The following is a 22,408-nucleotide window of genomic DNA, read 5'->3' on the forward strand; positions in this document are numbered from 1 at the left end:
GATATGTCGGGTTTAACCTCCCAAAATCACCATATGATTATGAGAAACGCCGTAGTGGAGGGCTCCGGAAATTTCGGCCACCTGGGGTTCTTTAACGTGCACCCAAATCCGAGCACACGGGTCTAGTATGGCCCTGCTAAGAGAGTTTGGCGCAACAGCAATGGTTCAGCGCAGGATGGAGCAGATGTTACTCAGCCAGCCTCATACTCACCAAAATTTTTGTCAACCCGAATCACCCGGACTCGGAAACTGGCAAAACTTTTTTTCAAACAGCCTTGGACTAAATATCAGCTATATTTATTTTTGCCCGGCTTATACAATAACTGTCAATTGAGCACCATAACCAAGTGCTTATTTAGCAAGTGCTTATTTAGAATAACACATGTAAAACATTTACGAGTGCAGCGCAACCTTGAAAATATATATATCTATGATAGATTCAAACATACAAAACAAAGTTATTTCTCGTGCATGTGAATGTCACAGTAGAGAGTAATTTAACATTACACCCGACTTTCACACAGGCACATGCCCACTGACAGCATTAAATACAAAGAAGAGCAAATGATTTCGCTGCTGTGAATGCCAGTGGTATTTTTAAGTTCGGTCACAACATGTTCATCAATACATTTGCCTACACTTGTCATTCGGTCGTCCTACAGCTTTTACTTTAGGAGAAAAAAACTCGGAAGTGTGACATAACTACGTCGTGTTCTTTAAAAAGTCAATTAATTGTCCCGAATTTCAATTCAGGTAAGGGTCATTGATGATTAATAGGTTAAGTTGTTTTTCAGTTTTTTGCAAGAAATACTGGTCTTCATTGTATTCACTGGTGTCAGTACGCATGTGCATGTTATCCTGCATTAGCCGCAGGTCTTTAGACAATAAATCATCATTCGCACTACAGCGCAAGCGTTTGAGTTTTTTTTATGTAGTCGTGAATGTTGTAGGAAAAAAAAAGCGATAAATGGGTCGTTAGCAACCTGTTGCAAAAAAGAAAACACGATGCAACATATTTTTTTTTGTCAGTGTTCTTTTAACTGGTTCCCACCACAGAGCTATGAGCGTCCAAGAAGGATCCCTTGTCGCAATGTTTCGGGGGGGGGGGGGGGGGGAGAGTGTAATGTACGACTGGAAGCCGGGATAGTGGTAAAGGGAAGGGTTGCCGCAATGGCTTTGGCAACATTCCATTAGGCAATGGATCCTGTTTTTATCTTGCTGTGCTATTTTCTCATCACCATCGCCTAAGCTTTTTTTTTGTGCTCGGCAGCTCTGGGTGAGCTGTTTCAGTCCTCCCAAATCAGTTCTTGCAAGCTTCCCTAAAAATGCAACCATGTACGTAAATATCCATGGTCATTCCCATCAACAAACATTTTCGAAATCGCCTTTCTTGGGCAGCGGGATAAGCAGGATGAACAGTGGGGGACATGCGCCATTACAGGAGATGACATCAATACTAACCCTCTTAAAACTAACACGCCAAGGATGACAAGGCATCTTCAGGGTGCCTACCAATTTGCTTTTTCAAAATTGCCTGGCCTTTCCAGGTCTTATATGATGATTTAAAGCAAATTCTATGACCATTACACCTGCTTCCTCGTGTAGTAAAAAAAAATTGGGCGCTCCTATAAAGTAGGTTAACAAATGTGCCACAAGTGCTCGGAATGTTCTCAGCACGTGCAGTAAATATGAAAAAAAAAATGTATATCTGGCCAATATGCAACCTCAGAGTCAGAAAGTAACCAAGTTGGCTGTTTATTGTTTGGAAGTTATGACATGACTTAAAGTGAACCCAGCTAAAAGTTCGAAAGAGCCAACAACTGTCTTACAATGCAGCCAAAGCTGCTAGAAAACGTAGAAGTCGCACCATCTCGTGGCATCTGTGTAAAATTAGAACGCCAGAGCCCGACCGATTCCAACATTGGAATATATTCTATCTCACTATAATGGTTACAGCCATTATTCTTGTTTTTGTTTTTCCCACGATGAGCACGTGCATGTTGATGTTTCATTTCTTTGGGCTCTGATGCTTCGAGTTCGACAAAGTCCTCAGATGCCTGCAATGAAAGCTAAGGGTAGCGTTTAAAGCGATGACATTTGAACATTTCCTGGCAAGAAGGAATCTGTCGGGGTGCAACAGCACCCTTGATTCCATAGATTTATCGCAAATGCCGGTGGGTTACCTTCGTTTGTGTACTCTTCCATAGATATAAGGCTAAAAGTAATCACAGATTTAGGACAGCTGTCCGATGTCAGCTCGAGAACAAGGGCTTTTAATGTCTTTTTCTCGTCTGTATTTGTACGTGCAACCCAGTGCTGCACTAATTTCAATATTCCTGGCTTTGACATTCCCAATATAACTATTACCGAGCCGGGAATATTTTCGGCTTTGCTCAACCTTGACCCTAAAAAGTTCGCAGGTCCCAACAGAATACCAAACGCATTTCTATACCGGTATGCGGAGTGGTGCTCGAAATACCTTTACATTATATTTAACGAAAGTCTACTAATCTGTGTGGTTCCAGACGATTGGAAAACTGCAAAAGTTACTCCTGTGCCTAAATCCGGCGATAAATTCTCTGTAAAAAACTACCGCCCCATATCCCTTTTGTGTACAGCCAGTAAAATTTCGGAGCACTTTATATTTAAACACCTAATAACGTATCTTGAGAGCAACATGTTTCTTACGAGCAATCAACATGGTTTTTGGCGTGGATTTTTTACGGTTACACAACTAATACACACGACTAACGACATTAGATTAGATTTGTGGGGTTTAACGTCCCAAAACCACCATATGATTATGAGAGACACCGTAGAGGAGGGCTCCGGAAATTTCGACCACCTGGGGTTCTTTAACGTGCACCCAAATCTGAGCACACGGGCCTACAACATTTCTGCCTCCATCGGAAATGCAGCCGCCGCAGCCGGGATTTGAACCCGCGACCTGCGGGTCAGCAGCCGAGTACCTTAGCCACTAGACCACCGCGGCAGGGCCGACTAACGACATCTCAACAGTTTTAGATAAGGGGGGGGCAAATTGACGCTATATTCTTGGATTTCGAAAAAGCTTTCGATTGAGTACCCCATAGCAACCTAATGTTAAAAATTCGAAACATGAGAAAATAACTCAGCGGTTGGACTCCTACTTATCAAATCGGTATCAGTACGTTCAAATAGGTGACTCTGCCTCTCGCTTGTCATCAGTTGTTTCTGGAGTCCCACAGGGCTCTGTCTTAGGTCCATTGCTTTTCATTATCTATTTAAACGATTTACAATTCGACTGTCCGGTGCGTTTCCGTTTCTTTGCCGATGACTGCGTGGTTTATCTCCCTATTAAATCGGTAAATAACCAGAAAATTCTCAACAAATACTTTACAGCTGTTAGTAATTGGTGTGCCGATTGGATTATGAGCCTGAATACAACCAAGTGCCGCCAAAGGACTATAACGCGCAAAAAGTGTCCGTTTCAATATACTCATCAAATTAACAATGTTGAAATAGAGGTTGTTAACGAGTTCAAATATTTGGGTGTAACCATGACATCAAACCTCACCTGTAACGAACACATACAAAACATTACATCAGCACTGCGCAGACTTTGGCTTCCAAGACTCCGACTTCAGCACTTTACAAGCAAAACGAAGACCGTTGCGTACACTACGCTGGTCCGCCCCTTGCTCGAATATGCAGACGTTGTTTGGGACCCACACTCAAAGGCAGATTCAGCGATGCTCGAACGGGTACAAAAGAAAGCGCCGCGATTTATTCACAACGCATACAGCAGGCGAGTATCCATGACAGAACTGCGCAGGCGTTCTGACCCACCAACACTAGAGTTCCGCTGTAAACTACATTGTCTTAAAATATTACACAGCATAGTTAATAGTTATTCAAAGCTTGACTTCAATACTTATCTCGAATTCAACATGTCATGCTCCACCCGGAACAAGCCAAACAAAACAATCCTAATGCCTTTCACGAGAACAAACGCTCACAGTCTATCTTTTTTCCCGAGAACGATAGCAGAATGGAACACTTTGCCACGCGACGTTGCTAACTTAACTAATCAAAATGCTTTTTCAACGGCTATTCAAAATTGTGTATGATTGGAAGTGCTGGTCTTGTTTCCCTGTTCTAGCCCCGCCGTGGTGGTCTAGTGGCTAAGGTACTCGGCTGCTGACCCGCAGGTCACGGGATCGATTCCGGGCTGCGGCGGCTGCATTTCCGATGGAGGCGGAAATGTTGTACGCCCGTGTGCTCAGATTTGGGTGCACATTAGAGAACCCCAGGTGGTCAAAATTTCCGGAGCCCTCCACTACGGCGTCTCTTATAATCAGATCGTGGTTTTGGGACGTTAAACCCTACCAATCAATCAAATCAATCAATATTTCCCTGTTCTATTGAACTAACGTATTTCACGCATTATCTTGCTACCATGCCACTGACGCACACTGCTTTTTGTTTTTGTTTTCACGCTTCCTGGTCAATGCGCGTAGTGAACTTTGTGTTTTGCATTACACTAGCATTGCCGGTTTTTATTGTACATTCACGTAGCTATTTGTAAAGAGAATTACTACTGCTTTGCGAATCGTGGGCCGTGCTACTGATTGCGCGCACTTGTGTGTGTGTCGTGAAAATCTGAAAGCTTACTGCTTTATTGCTTCCCTGTGTACCGGGGACCGTGTTACTGGTCTCGTGTAAACTTTGTATTCAAACTCTGCACTGTACCACTCCTGCCCTGGCTGCCAAAGCGTGGCTGGCAGTATTGAATAAATAAATAAAATAAATAAATCATGACCATGCCATGAAAGGTGTGTGTGGTGTGAATAGATGACAAAAGTTGGTGATAATAGAAAACGATGATGGACATGTATGGCATTAGCACAAGTGCCTCACTCGTTCATACCCTTGCGTCCAAGGGCCGTGAGGCAAGTGCTTTGTTGAGTGTAGCCACCGCAGCGAAAACCTCTCTGGAGAGGTCATGCTACGGAATGCCCGAACATATATGAAAACTACGAATTTCTTTTAAAAACGCTAACAATGATTTATGACTAAAAAGTGGTTCCCTACCGACGAACATTGCAGGTTGTAAAGGTATATGTTGTCGGTAGGGTAATGAAAAGTGTTGTTTTCTTAGAGTTTCTAACTGTTTGCACTGCATTAAAATGTGAAGAACTGTTAGTGCTTCACCACATCTGTCAAACAATGGTGGATCGCCACCGGACAAAAAATATGTGTGTGTCGTGTATGTGTGTCCTATCCTGAGCCTCGTTAGTATTACTTCTGTATGACGTGATTTTGATACTGGCGGCCAATTGCCAAGGTGTGGCTTAATAATGTGGTTTGTTTTGTGTGTGTCTATCCCACTTGCTCTGCCAGTAGTCTCTGAGCATTCGTTTGAGAAACGGCTTCAGATCAAGGGCCGGGATTAATATGGGTGTAGGGGCAGTGCTTTCGTGGACGGATGCAGCAAGCTGATCCGCCATCATGTTGCCTTGGATCTCACGGTGCCCTGGCACCCAGCACACTACAACATGTTTGAGTGTGTAGAGTGTGCATGAAATAGAGTAAAGTGAGACGAGGACAGGGTTTTTTTTTTTTTTTTTTTTTAAGGTTGTAAGATTGTGCAGAGCCGTTACCACACTGAGGGAGTCCGTATAAATTACTGCTTTTTACATTTGTAATTGTTTGATGTGTTTAGCCGCCACAAGTATGCTTCCGTTGTGAAGATACTTGTGCCTGGATGTAGAGGGCCAGCATCCGAAAAGGAAGGGCCAACAGCAGCGTAGGACACAGAGGAGTTAGACTTGGAGGCATCTGTAAAGAACTCAGGATGTGTGTATTTGTGTTGAAGTTCCAGGAAGTATGTTCGGATATGGGCAATAGGTGCATGTTTTGTAACTTCTAGGAAAGATACATCGCAGTCTATAGTCTGCCACTGCCACGGTGGCAGGTATGCTACAGGAGCCATTAAACTGTGTTCAAGTGACACTCCAGTTTCCTCAGCTAGACCCTTCAGGCGAACTGAGAAGGGCTGCCTCATCAAAGGCCTGTTTTGAAACAGAATGGAGCTCGACAAATCATTAATAGTAGAGTACGAGGGGTGCTTCTTGTCTGCTTTCACCTTAAGGAAATATACAAAGGACAAGTAATTTCTCTGCAGATAAAGCAACCACTCATTTGACTCAACGTAAAGGCTTTCTATGGGGCTGGTGCGAAAAGCACCCGTAAAAGGGTGGATGCCCAAATGTTGCACGGAGTCCAGCATCTTCAAAGCACTTTGAGTCGCAGACTGATAAACAACAGCCCCATAATCTAAGCGGGTACGAATTAGGCTTCTATACAGATTCATGAGACATTGCCTGTCACTACCCCACGTAGTACGTGACGACACTTTTAAAACATTCATGGCTTTTAAACATTTTGTTTTTAAATACTTGATGTGCGGTACGAAGGTCAACTTGTTGTCCAAGATTAAGCCCCAGAATTTATGTTCCGCATTAACAGACAGACGTTGACCGTTCAGTTCAATGTCTGGTTTTGAGTGCATGCTTCTCTTTCGGGAGAACAAGACACACGTGCTCTTTTGTGGGTTCAGTCGGAATCCGTTTTCCTCTGCCCATTTGGAGACCTTGTTTAAACCTAACTGAACCTGTCGCTCGCACATTACCAGGTTGCAAGATCTAAAGCCAAGCTGGACGTCATCGACATATGCACAATAAAACATATTGCGAAGGATGGACAAGCGCAAGGAATTCATTTTGATGAGAAAAAGTGTGCAGCTAAGTACACCATCTTGCGGCACGCCTGTTTCCAGGACAAATGTTTGGGAAAGAACGCTGCCCTATCGGACACGGAATGTCCGGTTTGACAGGTAACTTTCGATTATGTGAAACATTCTCCCGCGCACGCCAAGGTGGGTCAGGTCTCTTAGTATTCCAAAGCGCCATGTTGTATCGTAAGCCTTTTCGATATCGAAAAACAGAGGGAACAGAGAGAAAATATTGTTTATGGACCAAAGCGTCTCTGATCTGTGCTTCGATACGAACAAGGTGGTCTGTGGTGGATCTACTCTCTCGAAGCCCACACTGAAGTGGGTCGAGCAAATTGCTTGTTTCAAGGAAATGTACAAGTCGGCAGTTTATCATTTTTTCGAAGACTTTGCACAAGCAGCTTGTAAGTGCAATAGGCCTATAGCTTGAAACTGAAGAAGGGTCTTTGCCCTCCTTCAAAATGGGAATAATAATAGCCTCTTTCCAGGAAGTAGGGATAGTGCCAGAAAACCAGATAGCATTGTACAAACAAAGTAAGGTTTTTTGTGTTTCGATTGGTAGGTTTTTACCATTTCATACACCACATGGTCAGAACCTGGGGCAGAAGTACTGCAAAAGTGTAGTGATGTTTGCAGCTCAGCTAAACTGAAAGCTTGGTTATAAGCCTCGTATCTAGTGCATTCGTGTTCGAGTTTCTGCTTTTCTATTTTTGTTCTGTATTTTTGGAAAGTGTCAGTATAGTGTGACGAGCTGGACACCCGTTCGAAGTGTGCACCGAGAAAGTTTGCCTGATCTTCCAAGGTATCACCCCGAGTGTTTACGAGTGGAAGTGTGTGTACTTGTTTTCCTGCTATCCTACCAACAATGTTCCAGACTTTAGGCTTCTGTGTGTATGAATTCATCCCTGACAAAAACTTCAGCCAGCTTTCTCTTCTGGCCTGCCGACGCGTTCTCCTGCCTTGAGACTTTATTTTCTTGAATGTGTAAAGATTTTCGGCTGTCGGTGAGTTTCGAAACAACCTCCATGCTCTGTTTTGCTGTTTGCGCTCGTTTCGCCATTCAGAGTTCCACCATGGCACACGCCGTTTTCCAGGGTGTCCATTTGTTTGTGGGTGTATTTTGTTGCAGCATCAATCAAAAGTGCTGTGAAGTAGTTGACAGCACCATCAATGCTCAAAGCACATATGTCACTCCAACCTAGACGAGCGATGGTATAAAACTGTTCCCAGTCGGCTCTGTTTATGAGCCATTTGAGAACACGTGGTGGACACTCAGTTGCTGTAGTTGTGCTCAAAACTACGGGGAAGTGGTCACTTCCGTACAGATTACTGACGACTTTCCACTGGAATAGAGGCACAAGAGATGGAGATACTATGCTTAGGTCTATGGCGGAGTAGTTATTATTAGAGAGATTATCATAGGTTGGTTCTTTTCGATTTAGGAGACACGCGCTCGACGAGAGAAGGAACTGTTCAATCAGTCGACCTCGCGCGTCGCAACAAGAGTCACCCCAGAGCCTGCTATGCGCATTAAAGTCTCCAAGGAGAACATAAGACTCCGGAAGTTCATCAATTAAAGAGTATAAATCACGTTTTTGCAGCTGATAGCTAGGAGGAATGTAAATGGTGCAGATTGTCATCAGTTTATCAAAAAGAACCGCTCAAACAGCCACTGCCTCAAGGGATGTTTGGAGTTGTAAGTGTGTGCATGCAATCCCCTGATTCATTATAATGGCAACACCTCCGGATAATGTCATGGCATCATCACGGTCCTTTCGGAAAATAACGTATTTACGAAGAAGTTGGTGTGTTTTGAATTAAGGTGTTTTTTGTACACACAGCACTTTTGATGAGTGTTCGTGTAGAAGCTCTTGGAGGTCGTCAAGGTTTCTGAGAACGCCCCTGACGTTCCATTGTATAATTTGAGTGTTCATGGTGAATGTAAAATAGTGCTGTGTGTACGAAAAGCGAGTGGCTGTTTAGACAGGAAGTTTGAGTTCACATAACAGGGCCGTCACCAGGCCCTATTATCTGCTTTTTTGTTTTCTTGGCGCGCTCCAAGGAGCCACGCCGCTCTTTCGGCACCAAGGGTACCGACGTATCTATTGCCTCCTTGGAGGCACTGGATAACCGCACGTGCGAGCTGTTAGTTCGAATTTTGGGCCTCGCCTGGTGAGGTGAGGCCTTGAGACCTGAGGACTCTGGAGTCTCCGATCTCTGTTCGGAAGTAGGCGGTGTAGTCTGGACTACAGCCGCCTTGGGGGCAGGTGCCAAAACCGCCAGCTCAGTATGCACGGGCCGAAGGAGGGGCGAGGGCTGGTGCAGCGGTGCCCCCTGATGTGCCGCATCAGCATATGTAGGTTCATAGAAGGGTGAGACTCTTCACCGTGCTTCCTTAAATGAAATGTTCTCCTTCACCTTCACTGTAATTATCTCTTTTCCTTTTTTCCAGTATGTGCAGGAGCGTGAATATGCGGCATGGTTTCCTTCTCAGTTTACACAGTGTGGCAGTTGTTTGCAGTTCTCAGACACGTGGCCTAAGACTTTACATTGCGCACAAGTCTGGCGACCACGACAGGTTTTAGAACCATGGCCATGCCTCTGGCATTGAAAGCAACGACGAGGGTTCGGTATGTACGGTCTGAGAGAGGTCTTCGTGTACCCTGTTTGAATACTTTCTGGCAGACTACTGGAAGGGAACGCGAGTATTAGGTGTTTGGTTGGTGTTACCTTGTTGTCTCTTCTGATGATGATCCTTTGTACAAGTTCCTCTTCAGTCAAGCTAAGCAAATAAACATCAGATACCACTCCACGGCTTGTGTTCATAGATCTGTGTGGTGTTATAGTGATTGGAGTGTCACCAAAAGTTGAAAGATTGTGTGGCTTCTCAAACTGTTCTTTATCTTGAATTTCGAGGAGGAGGTCTCCACTGGCCATTTTAGTAACTTTGTACCCAGCCTGTAGAGTTTCTGCCAGACACCTGGCTACTACAAAGGAGAATACGGTTCTGGCTTGCTTGCCACTTTTCTCACTATGTATGACATGAAAATGAAGGAAGTTTTCTTTTGAACAGTTGAAAAAACTCATGTCTTCGGTGCGTATGCGCTTTAAGGCGGTACGATCATTTAACGAAAGAAAAGCTCTATGCATGAATGTTTCGTTTTCTTCAGAAGTGTTGGCGGCCACCCACCACGGAGCCCAACGAGGGGACGCCACAAGTTTGCGGATGCTAAAACCTGCAGACGCCAGCCATACAACGCAACTATAACCCAATGCGCCTAGACCACAGGGTTAACCCTTGCCGCCAGGAAAATTGGAAGTGAACAGAAGAGATAAGTAGACAGGACAGACTAAATGTGAGAGATAAAGACGAAGTTGTAGAGGAGAGAGATAGGAAAAGGCGACTGCCGATTTCCCCTGGGTGGGTCAGCCTAGCGGTGCCGCCTACGTGAAGCCGGGGCCAAAGGGGTGTGTTGCATCTGGAGGGGGGCCTTAAAGGTCCGAACACCCAGCGTCAGCTCAACCCCCAGGATCCCCTTTTCCCCGGACACGGCAAAGCCACGCACGGCTAGGCATGGGAGGGAGCCGAAACCGCCCCCGCAAGCTTGGGTCCGTGGTGTCGCTACACACCAAACGCCTGCTTTCACAGGCGCCCCTGCGGGGATGGCTATTATTGTAAACAAGGCTCCCGTACCGGGTGCCATGATGTCTGTAAACTTTGTATTTTTTTGGTAGTTGTATTTTTTTCGCGTCTACAAGAAGCAACAGTAGCGCATCTTTTAGCTGTTCACTGTAGTTGCAGCCGAAGGAGTGGCTTTTTAAGCTTTGATCAATGGTAATGATTTTTGCAACGCTCTAGTGTGCTAGTGTGCAAAACTAGTTTGGATGTGGTGTAGGCACGACGTGAATGCAAAGCAATAATTGGCTGATTTGATTATCAAAACTAGTGTGCATGTGGTGTAGGCACGATGTCAATGTAAAGCAACAATCGGCTGATATTACCAAAACTAGTGTGCATTTGGTGCGGGGACAACTTTGTCAATGCAGATTCTAGGCAAAGTGAAGCTACAATAGGCTGAACGGATAATTTAAAATTAGTGCACATTAGTGCAGATCTGGTGCACTAATTTTGGTGCACTGTGCTGCGGGTTCCACGCAGGCCTGGCGGTTTCTGTATTCATTGTGCAATGCCAACTTGTTCAAGTTTCTATCTTTCACACTTTTCAAACTTTCTGCAGTCCTAGCTAGTCAAGGCAGGCCTAATATTTTACAGACCGTCACACACCATGCAACGAGTAGACAATTTTCATTCCCTGCAATGAGTGCCTTCTCAGTGAATAACCCCCCAGGAAAAACAACAAAACCACCCTCCTTTTCAGCTTGCACTAACATCAAATTCATCTTTAAAAAATGACACCACAATGTTCACTCTTTTGCTACTCCCATTGTCCAAAACTTGAGCTGAACATTTGGAGATGCAGTTCATACCATCTAGCAGACGTCTTTCACGGTCCTGGCTGACCTTTGCAGATAGATCCTTGTTCAGGCCCACCAGCTCATGGGCCCTTTCATTGGACCACATAATTTGGACCCTTTCACAGTAACTTTTCAATGTCTTCCATTAACTCTGCACCTCCGAGAAAAAGGATTGTCTGCCATTTTTCTGCCCATTTCTTTTAAATCTTTGATAGTGGAGTCAACACACCCCTCCGCCTTGATTCAATTAGCCAAGCTATAAGGCATTTGACATTTTAGAGTTGTAAGCAGCAAGGTTCGCCAAGTACTCATCGAGGTGAATCAAACCATAGGCAGTCCAGGTCTTACTTAGTGTGACAAATGTGCTTTTATAATTTTGAGCACTCCCTTCACATGTCCCCAATGAAGGTGTCACACACCCAGATTTAGATACACTGGTCCTCGGAAGAATCACAAAATAGTGGAATGTCTATCGTCAAAAAAAGCTATCTATGGTCTTGTTTCAGAAGGAAATCTTTTCTTTTAAAGGGAGATGTCACTGGCAAAGTTTCCTAGAAGCTGTGTATAAGACATTTTAATGAAGTAAAAACTCATGTGACAAGTCTTAAAATGTTCATCCTATACCACTTGCTTACATTGAATTCGTAATGGTAATAATTTGTAAAAGCGATGTCAGGTGTTGAAGGACATAACTACACTCTTCACATGTTAAGGAATATGTGGGAAAAAGTTCACCTCGAACTGGTCATCAGAAGCACCAAAAACATAATGTCCATACTGAAGTAGTTGCCCAACAACTTAAAAAAAAAATTGTTTTGAACATAAAAATGAACGCTCATCTATGTGGCAAATATATGCTTCCAAAATGATTTTTCCATCATGAGAGCCTATGAACCACGGTTATTTTGAGCACATGATTTTGGTGAACTCACACAAAATGCAATGGTAAGCAGTCGGGTGACAACTTCCAGGGGGACACTAGACAACGGGCTCTTAATAGCCACCTTGTAGCGTTTAAAAGTGATTTTAATATACTTTGTGTTAAATTACAGGCTTCAGTTTTTTAATGTCATGAAATTAGAGAAGCTACACTTTCAATTGCAAGTAAAAAAATAAAATAACTAATTTTGTCAAATGATTGCATTGTCTGAGTAGCATATGTCTCCTTAGAAGGACCAACAACCATTTTTTATGGTGCCTATTTTTCTTAGTGTGCAGAAACTTTTACCTGTCAGCGAGTCTGATCGCGGACTGGCAGAGTGAAAAGCGACGTGATACTTTTTTAATGAGAGTTCTATCGGCAGCCAATCTGAAGTCGTATTCACAAGCTGCAAACAGTGAGCGTGCGGGCGGTTCGTGTTCGAGCGGGGTGGTTAACTGCACATGCATGCTCTCTGGGCGCATGCGCCACGGCTCAATTTTGTCCACTGGCGGCCGCAACGGCAGCACCGCTTTTCACTATGCTACTCCTTTTACATCGCAAGTAGCACAAAATTGAGCGGGGCTGGATAATAATACACATATTCAAATTTTGAGGACTGGCCCGAATGACAGCATCAGACTGCGCGACCACATTCAGCAAAGTGATCGACTCCATATTCCATTGTCTAAGGCTCTTCAATGAGACGGTTTTTGATAATTTTAAGCATGATTTAAAATATATGTGAATCCTAGTCACAACCTGAAATGAACACAGAACTATGTCACTATATTGCCACGTTCCATTCCACAAGTTTTTGATATCGTTCCGAAACACCACACGATTCTCGGCGCAAACCGCGCCTGCAGGTTTCGAGAAGGTTCCGGACTGTAGTAGACCATTTTGATAAGATCACGCCCACTGTGCGAACGGTACAGATTGTTCTGGAATCTACGCCACCGCCAGCGATAACGCAAGAACATTCGACGGCAAGGGTATAAATGCCGACGCGCTTCGCCGCTTGTGAGTTGTTGATCGAAGGCCGACGCTGCGTTCGCCGCTATCAGTCCGAGACTGCTATCTGTGCAAGACTGCTGCTGTAATTAGACTTTCCCTTTACCGGGCACAGGTTCGCCCAAATAAACAGTTAAATCCCAACACGAAGTTTTCTGTCTTTGGCCACGTCACGACCCCGTGACATCTGGTGGAGGTGCTGCTTCGTTCATGTACCTGACGCCCCCGTCAAGCCGTGAACCCAGCCCCCTTCGCGGAGAAGACACCGACGCAAACCAAGAGCAGCGAACGAGCCGCCGACAGCAAGGTCTCCCACCGGAGTACGGCCTGCTACAAGACAAGGCGCGGAAGACCAAGACCATGACCTCGACTGCAGCGGCAATGACAACGGGAGCATCCCAGCCCGCGATCGTCATTCATCAACCCAGGGAACCACCAACGTTCCATGGCTCATCCTTTGAAGACCCGGAAACCTGGCTAGAAACATACGACCGTGTGGCTGCCCTCAACCACTGGGACAACGAAGAAAAGCTCCGTCGTGTGTACACCTGGAAGACACCGCAAGGACCTGGCTAGAGAATCGGGAGTCCACGCTCCGAACGTGGGATGTCTTCTGCGGCGCATTTCTTCAAACGTTCGCAAGCATCGCTCGCAAAGAGAGGGCCGCTGCTCTACTCGAGACCCGGGTTTAGCTACCATATGAAAAGGTTGGAATTTTCACAGAGGAGATGACCCGCCTATTCCGTCACGCTGACCCAGACATGCCTGAGGAAAAGAAAGTTCGTTTCCTCATGCGAGGGGTCAAACAGGAGCTCTTCGCGGGACTAATGAAAAATCCACCGAACACCGTCCAAGAATTTGTATCTGAGGCGACCACCATCGAAAAAACGCTGGACATGCGCACCAGACAGTATAATCGTCGCCCGACTCCAGAATTTGCTGCTACTCAAGCCAGTGACTCCGACGACCTGCGTGAAACGATCCGAGCGATTGTGCGGGAAGAGCTGCGCAAACTGTTGCCTTCGGCGCAGCCTCAAGTGGATTCTATCGCCGACATTGTGCGAGAAGTCCGGCAATCGCTTCGAATTCCCGAAACACCGCCGCCCGAGCCAGAAACTATGAGCTACGCCGCTGCAGTGCGCCACAACGCTCCTCCCCGTCCACGCCAAAACGCCGCCCCGTCACACTTCCGTCGCCAGACGCCACCGCCGCCACCACCCCAACCGACGTCCTACCGTTCCCCAGCGGGCCAGCGCAGTGCACCGAGGAAAACGGACGTTTGGCGTGCACCTGACAACCGCCCGCTCTGCTACCACTGCGGTGAGGCCGGGCACACATACCGCCGTTGCCAGTACCGACAGATGGGACTGCGTGGCTTCGCCGTCAATGCACCGCGTCCGCAGCCAGGAGATCGGCCACGTGACATCGCCGACTACCTGGCAGGAACTCAATGGACACCACGAAGTCCTTCCTGTTCGCCGTCGCCCAGCCGCCGCATGTCACCGCACCCCCGGCAGTACTCTGGCCCAACGCGGGGCCGGTCTCCTAGCCCGTATCCGGGAAACTAAGGACAGCAACCGATGGAGGTGCGGTTGCTGTGCGACGAACTACCGAAGATCCTCCGACGACGACGCCGACGCGACGGAGCTTTTTGAACACAACCCCAACCAGGCAAAGCCCTGAAGACAAAAGCTCACTAACCGAAGGTGGCCAAACGACGCAACATGGAAGCAGCGGAACAAGCCGACGCAGCCGTGACCCGACGCCACGCCCTAACTGTAATGCGAGACGGCGAACTAGCGACCTCGACGTTCTTATCGACGGCCACAGTGTGACTGCTCTCGTCGATACTGGAGCCGACTATTCTGTCATCAGTGGGTCGTTCGCCGCGAAGTTAAAGAAAGTTAGGACAGCTTGGAAAGGCCCTGAAATCCGCACAGCCGGAGGTCATCTCGTAACGCCTGCAGGAATCTGCACAGCGAGAGTCACCATTAACGGCCGTATTTATCCTACAGACTTCGTAGTCCTACAGCGTTGCTCGAGAGATGTCATCCTTGGCATGGACTTCTTATGCCTCCATGGTGCTGTCATCAACCTAAAAACAAGGTCGATAACGTTATCCACAGAAGAAGCACTACCGCCGCGCACGCCGTCAGGACACCATGCCTTGAATGTGCTGGAAGAACAAGTCACCATTCCGCCTCGCTCAAGCGTCATTATTTCAGTCGGCGCTCCTAAATCACCTGACTTGGAAGGCGTCGTTGAAGGCAGTCAGCATCTGTTGGTCACCCGAAATATTTGCGTCGCAAGAGGAATTGCAGAGCTGCGGGGAGGCAAAGCAACGGTTATGCTCACAAATTTCAGCAATGAGTACAAACATGTGAACAAAGGAACAACGGTCGCATACATCGAAGAAATTGTCGAAGCCACCAGTGCTTTCGCCCTCGCCGATTCTGCGGAACCTGCTCAGAGGAACCAAGCCCCTCCCATAGCTTTCGACGTCAATCCCAGACTTCCGAACGATAAGCAAGAACAGCTCAAGGCCCTGCTCCTGCAATACGAAGATTGCTTTTCGTCGTCATCGAAAATTCGGCAGACCCCAATCACGAAACATCGAATCATAACCGAAGAAAATGCCAGACCACTTCGTCAGAGTCCGTACAGGGTTTCGACGCGAGAACGTGAGGCAATGAAGAGACAAGTTGATGAAATGCTGCGAGATGACATTATCCAGCCGTCCAAGAGTCCGTGGGCATCCCCCGTGGTGTTAGTGAAGAAAAAGGATGGGACCCTACGTTTCTGCGTTGATTATCGCCGCCTGAACAAAATCACAAGAAAGGACGTGTATCCTCTCCCACGAATAGACGACGCCCTTGATCGGCTCCATAACGCCAAGTACTTCTCGTCAATGGACCTCAAGACTGGCTATTGGCAAATCGAAGTCGACGAAAGAGACCGAGAGAAGACGGCGTTTATAACACCGGACGGCCTCTTCGAGTTTAAGGTGATGCCCTTCGGCCTTTGCTCAGCGCCTGCAACTTTTCAACGCGTTACGGATACAGTACTGGCAGGATTGAAGTGGCAGACTTGCCTTGTGTACTTGGACGACGTCGTCGTGTTTTCCTCGAGTTTCGACGAGCATCTTCGGCGCCTTGAAGCGGTACTTCACGCCATCAAGACGTCCGGACTCACACTGAAGCCAGAAAAGTGCAGATTTGCGTATGAGGAGCTCTTGTTTCTGGGGCACGTTATCAGCAAGTCTGAAGTTCGTCCCGATCCATGGAAAACAGCCGCTATCGCCGACTTCCCGCCGCCCACTGACAAGAAAGCCGTGCGCCGGTTTCTGGGCCTGTGTGCCTATTATAGGCGGTTCGTGAAAAACTTCGCCCGCATCGCCGATCCTCTCACTAACTTTACCAAGGCCGACGTGGAGTTTAAGTGGGAAACGCCACAGGAACACGCTTTCCAGGAGTTTAAACATCGCCTCCAGACGCCTCCGTTACTTGCCCATTCCGACGAATTCGCCGAGAGAGAAATACATACTGACGCAAGCAGCGTAGGTCTTGGCGCCGTTCTTGTGCAGAGGGCTGACGGACTTGAAAGGGTTATTAGTTACGCCAGCCGATCGCTATCCAAAGCAGAAGCAAATTATTCCACAACAGAAAAGAAGTGCCTCGCCATCATCTGGGCTACGTCGAAATTTCGCCCCTACCTCTACGGCAGGCCCTTCAAAGTTGTGAGCGACCACCACGCCTTGTGTTGGCTAGCCACCTTGAAGGACTCTTCAGGTCGCCTCGCACGATGGAGCCTGAGACTTCAAGAATATGACATTGCTGTCATTTACAAGTCCGGCAAAAAACACTCAAACGCTGACTGTCTGTCTCGTGCGCCTGTCGACCAACCGCTACCCGACGACTCGGATGACGACTACTTCTTGGGAACGATAACTACCGACGACTTCGCTGAATGACAGCGGGCCGACCCGGAACTTAAAGCCCTAATAGAATACCTCGAAGGCAGGACCGCCGAAGTCCCGAAGGTATTCAAGCGCGCACTTGCGTCGTTCTTTCTACGAAACGGTCTTCTACAAAAGAAAAACTTTTCACCGCTTCGAGCTAAGTATCTCCTTGTGGTGCCTTCAGCTCTGCGACCAGAACTCCTGCAGGCCCTGCACGACGATCCGACGGCAGGGCACCTCGGTGTTTCCCGCACGCTCGCGAGGATACAAGAAAGGTACTACTGGCCACGTCTTACCACCGACGTCACTCGTTATGTGAGGACATGCCGGGACTGTCAGCGACGCAAGACACCGCCGACAAGGCCAGCGGGACTTCTGCAGCCAATTGATCCACCTTGCCGACCTTTCCAGCAGATTGGTATGGACCTACTGGGGCCGTTCCCGACGTCGGCTTTCGGAAACAAGTGGATCGTGGTAGCTACTGATTACCTCACCCGCTACGCCGAGACAAAAGCCCTGCCAAAAGGCAGTGCATCCGAGGTAGCTAAGTTCTTCGTCGAAAATATCGTCCTACGTCACGGCGCCCCGGAGGTCCTTATCACCGACAGAGGAACGGCATTCACTGCCGACTTAACTCAAGCGATCTTGGCATACAGCCAAACAAACCACCGCCGGACGACAGCGTACCACCCACAGAGCAACGGCCTCACCGAGCGGCTTAACAAAACGATCGCCGACATGCTGTCAATGTACGTCGATGTCGAACACAAGACGTGGGACGCTATTCTTCCGTATGTGACTTTCGCATACAACACGGCGATGCAGGAGACGACGCAGATATCTCCATACAAATTGGTCTACGGAAGGAGCCCGGCAACGACGCTCGATGCCATGTTACCCAACGTCACCGACGAAGAAAACCTCGATGTGAGCGAGTACCTTCAACGCGCTGAAGAAGCCCGACAACTTGCGCGTCTTCGTATCAAGAATCAAAAGACGACCGACAGCCACCGTTACAACCTTCGACGACGCTTCGTGGAATACCAGCCGGGTGAACGTGTTTGGGTGTGGACGCCGATACGCCGACGTGGACTAAGTGAAAAGCTTCTGCGACGGTACTTCGGACCGTACAAAGTGGTTCGACGTCTCGGCCCACTTGATTACGAGGTTGTCCCCGACGGCATCACGAACTCTCAACGACGCCGATCGCGACCTGAAGTCGTCCATGTCGCGCGCCTCAAGCCGTTTCATGCACGTTAACAAACTGAAACAGTGTTTTTGTATTATTGTTGTATTGTAATTTATTCATTGTACTTTCTTGCATTATTATTGTACCTTCATATTTAGTTAAAGCATCGGGACGATGCCTTTTTTCAGAGGGGGGCAATGCCACGTTCCATTCCACAAGTTTTTGATATCGTTCCGAAACACCACACGATTCTCGGCGCAAACCGCGCCTGCAGGTTTCGAGAAGGTTCCGGACAGTAGTAGACCATTTTGATAAGATCACGCCCACTGTGCGAACGGTACAGATTGTTCTGGAATCTACGCCACCGCCAGCGATAACGCTAGAACATTCGACGGCAAGGGTATAAATGCCGACGCGCTTCGCCGCTTGCGAGTTGTTGATCGAAGGCCGACGCTGCGTTCGCCGCTATCAGTCCGAGACTGCTATCTGTGCAAGACTGCTGCTGTAATTAGACTTTCCCTTTACCAGGCACAGGTTCGCCCAAATAAACAGTTAAATCCCAACACGAAGTTTTCTGTCTTTGGCCACGTCACGACCCCGTGACAATATTTCATGCTGTTTTCATTACTACTACGATCTATCACACGTTCTGGCCAGTCGTAGGTCCCTTTAGGGCCAGAATTTCAGGTGCTCAAAGCTTTGAATTTCCTGTTTCCTGGATTTTTTGCTGCTTTGTAGGTGGCTGGATCTTGCAAGAGTTGGTGGATTATATGCACATGCGCATCACTGTCGATTAATGCTTTTACGGACGATCCTGTAGGTACACATGATAATCGGCCTAGCAAATACACAGTTGGTATTGAGCGCTGTGTGTGGGGCGTGCTCTTGAGTAGTGTGACTGTGAGCATGTTTCAAGTTTCAACAGGGAATACTAAGTCGCACTAAGTACCAACAATTACTCACTACCCCAACAAGTAGTTTTTAATCACATACTCCTGACCAGGGAATAATGGACATGCCACCATAACTGTGCACTTTGGTGAACTGTGCGCCAGACTGTGTACATGTTAAAACTTTAGAAAGTGGCGGCAGCCCGTTCTTGCACACGTTCTTGCACACGCTAGCCACAGAAAGCTGATGTTACATTTCAGTTGAAGACCAGCCCCCAGAGCAAAACCTTGATGCAGAGAGAAAAAAAAAACTCGCTAAAAGTGTAGATTCACGTACAAAACAAGCTGATAACGACGAGCAAAGAAAAAATGAACGCAGAAAACAATGGAGACAGCACAAAGTTAATCTTGTCCTTTGTTGTGCATACCGTTCCACGTGGGTTCAATACATTTACAATCACATAGTACCAACTAATGAAAGTACACTCAACAAAGGCCACTTTGACCCACTATACTTCGAGAACCAAGCAAATGAGGACACAATAATTTGCACTGAAGCCATATTTACACTCACATGTCTTCTCCATACGTAAAAAACCTGACCAGTTAATTTTATTTCTGAAAAGTTTTTCTCTCATATTTTTTAATTATTACTGCACTGCCTCTATGGAAATCTTTAGCAAATATGTGAGGATTTCTTTTACTTAGCACTTAGCACTTTTTACTTAGCACTTACACTTAGCAGTTTCTGTTGGAAATAAATGCTGGGGTTTAACATCCCAAAAGCATGTTATGAATATGCGAGACACCGTAGTGGAAGACTCCATACATTTCGACCACCTGGGGGTTCTTTAAAGGGAAGGGACACTGAAGTGCAAAAAGAGTTTTCACATATTAATGAAGTACAATTTCACAATCCCAAAAACACCACTCTTACCGCGGCACCATGCTCGATAAGCAAGAAAGTTTCCTGAGTGACTGAATCATAATTGGCAGATGTTTAAATAGGGTAGAGATACTGTTCCAAATTTTAGCAGCAACAAAAGGTATTGCTCAACAGCCGTAGACATTGTGTGCTATTGGCAGATTAAGATTTTGTTGTTTGGCCGGCCGAGTGTGACTTCTGGGTTTTAATAAAATTGATGCGTGAAAGGGTACATTCTTGTTGATTATTTTGTGTACTAATACTGAGATTTTGAATTGCCTAACCATATTAAAAGGCATTTTGTTGAGATTTCCGAAAAGTTCAGCCGATTGTGCATTCTTGGGCGCTGACAATTGTTCGTACAGCTATTTTTTGTAAGATGGTTATGACTGAGCAATATGAGGCATATGTGTAGCTCCATAATTCAATGCAATAAGTCAGGTGAGAGTAGAACACGTTGAAGTATAAAATACAGAGTATGTGTATGCTAAAATATTTTCTAGCCTTAAATATTGTAAAGCCTCCAAAGCTTACTTTTCTGCACAAATTGTCTATATGCGATGTCCAGTGAAATGAATGGTCCAATGTCACACCAAAGTAACTATATGCGTTCACTTTATCAATGGCAGTTTCCCTGATGAATAGGCCATGTGCTTGAAGTATTACTTTTCGGTTAGAAGCGAGAACTATGTCCTTGGTTTTTTTTTTATTTAGTAGTAAGTTACTTTGTTCAAACTACTGAGAAGCCATTTGCAACTCTTCATCAGCTAGTGATTCGGCTTCCTGAAGAGAGTGCCATACTATGAGTAAAGCAGTGTCATCTGCATACAGAGCTGCTTGCATATGGGTTAAGGAAAGAGGATAATCATTAATGAAGACGGAGAACAAAATCGGTCCAAGTACTGAACCTTGCGGCACACCAGTTTTGACGAGTTTCCTGTAAATAAACTGACAATCAATCAAAAGTACGAGTTCACTGTCATGTGCGACTACTCACGGGTAGTAAGCCAGAGTAATTCATGTAAATTATCACCAGGTAGCCCATGTCATCGTAACTGAGTGCTATGATGAGCATTATTACGTACACTTGTGAATTGCCAGATCAACGCTCCCCTGTTACAGATGCTAGTCGAAGATGTTTAAATTCACAGTACATCATACAGGGTTGAGACGACTGAGACTGAATTAGGAGCAGTTTTTGGCGCAGACGAACCTTGCTTCGGAGCAGTTAGCAGCATTGAATATGTCATGCTAGGAGCTTGAAAAAACAAATGTTTAACAACGTGGGGCACAACTGCGTATTTTAATTGACTTATAATACGCACAACACTTTAGCAGACTTAAAGAAAGTTTTCAAGAGATTATCACTGGATATGAACTGCACTACCTTTTTACATACGTGACCTAGCCTTTGTAAGAAACATGTGAAATAAATTTTAAAAGAAAGCTTTGAAATTTAGGTTCACTGGAAACATTTAAAAAGAAAAAAAAAACACATCCCACTCATAAATAATTTAAAAAGTTGCAATTGATAGTTATGTATTGCAAGTTACGTAACAATATAGCTTCCCACCCCCCCAAAGTGTACTGCAAGCTTTAAACACAACAATAGCTCGCTGCACCGCCATTTGCGACCACCTTGTGCGTGACCACTTTCAAGAGTACGGCGCGGCAGCCAAAGAACCTCGCCGCACCGACTATCTTGTAAAGCCCATGCGTATGACACTAAGTGATAAACAAATGGTACTCATTAAGGCCTCTCGATGCACGCAACCACGTGTTATTAATACTACCCACATTGGCCTGTTCTATTTTCTTTATTATTGTAGGCCATCACCCTTGTTGTAGAACTCCCGATATTCATAGTCTCACGATTGCCAGCCGCACTGCTCCGCGATTCGTGTAAAGCGCTCGCAGTGCGTTTCGCAAATAAGCAATGTGCACACGCTAACAAACCACTGCAAGTACAAAGGCCGCTTTTGTAGCAAAAAAAAAAAAAAAAAAAGGATGTGTGCCACTCAAACTGCAGAATGGTCGCCGATCGTAAAGCTAGTGTAGCCCAGAACCGGCACGCGAACAGAGCAGTGGCATATCGCCGTTTTTGAAAACTATGCTGTGTGATCGCCGATGCGTCACGAGTCACAAATAAAGCACCAAGTGCGCATTAATATCTTTATAACAGGTTTTAGCACGTGTTCTGCCCCTGCTGGGATTCACGAATAACCAAGTGGGCCTCTCACTAGCTGCAGACACTGATGTGCG

At 46.3% G+C, this 22,408-nt stretch overlaps 1 protein-coding gene across 1 annotated transcript in view; it reads right to left on the reverse strand.

Moving 5' to 3' along the window:
* Positions 1 to 22,408, reverse strand: part of LOC119160761 (zinc finger MYND domain-containing protein 19) — a 125,745-nt gene that overhangs the window by 67,654 nt on the left and 35,683 nt on the right. The gene's annotated exons all lie outside the window — the stretch shown is intronic.

Source organism: Rhipicephalus microplus, chromosome X, assembly GCF_043290135.1.
Source record: "Rhipicephalus microplus isolate Deutch F79 chromosome X, USDA_Rmic, whole genome shotgun sequence".
In the NCBI taxonomy this organism is placed as follows: Eukaryota; Metazoa; Arthropoda; class Arachnida; order Ixodida; family Ixodidae; genus Rhipicephalus; species Rhipicephalus microplus.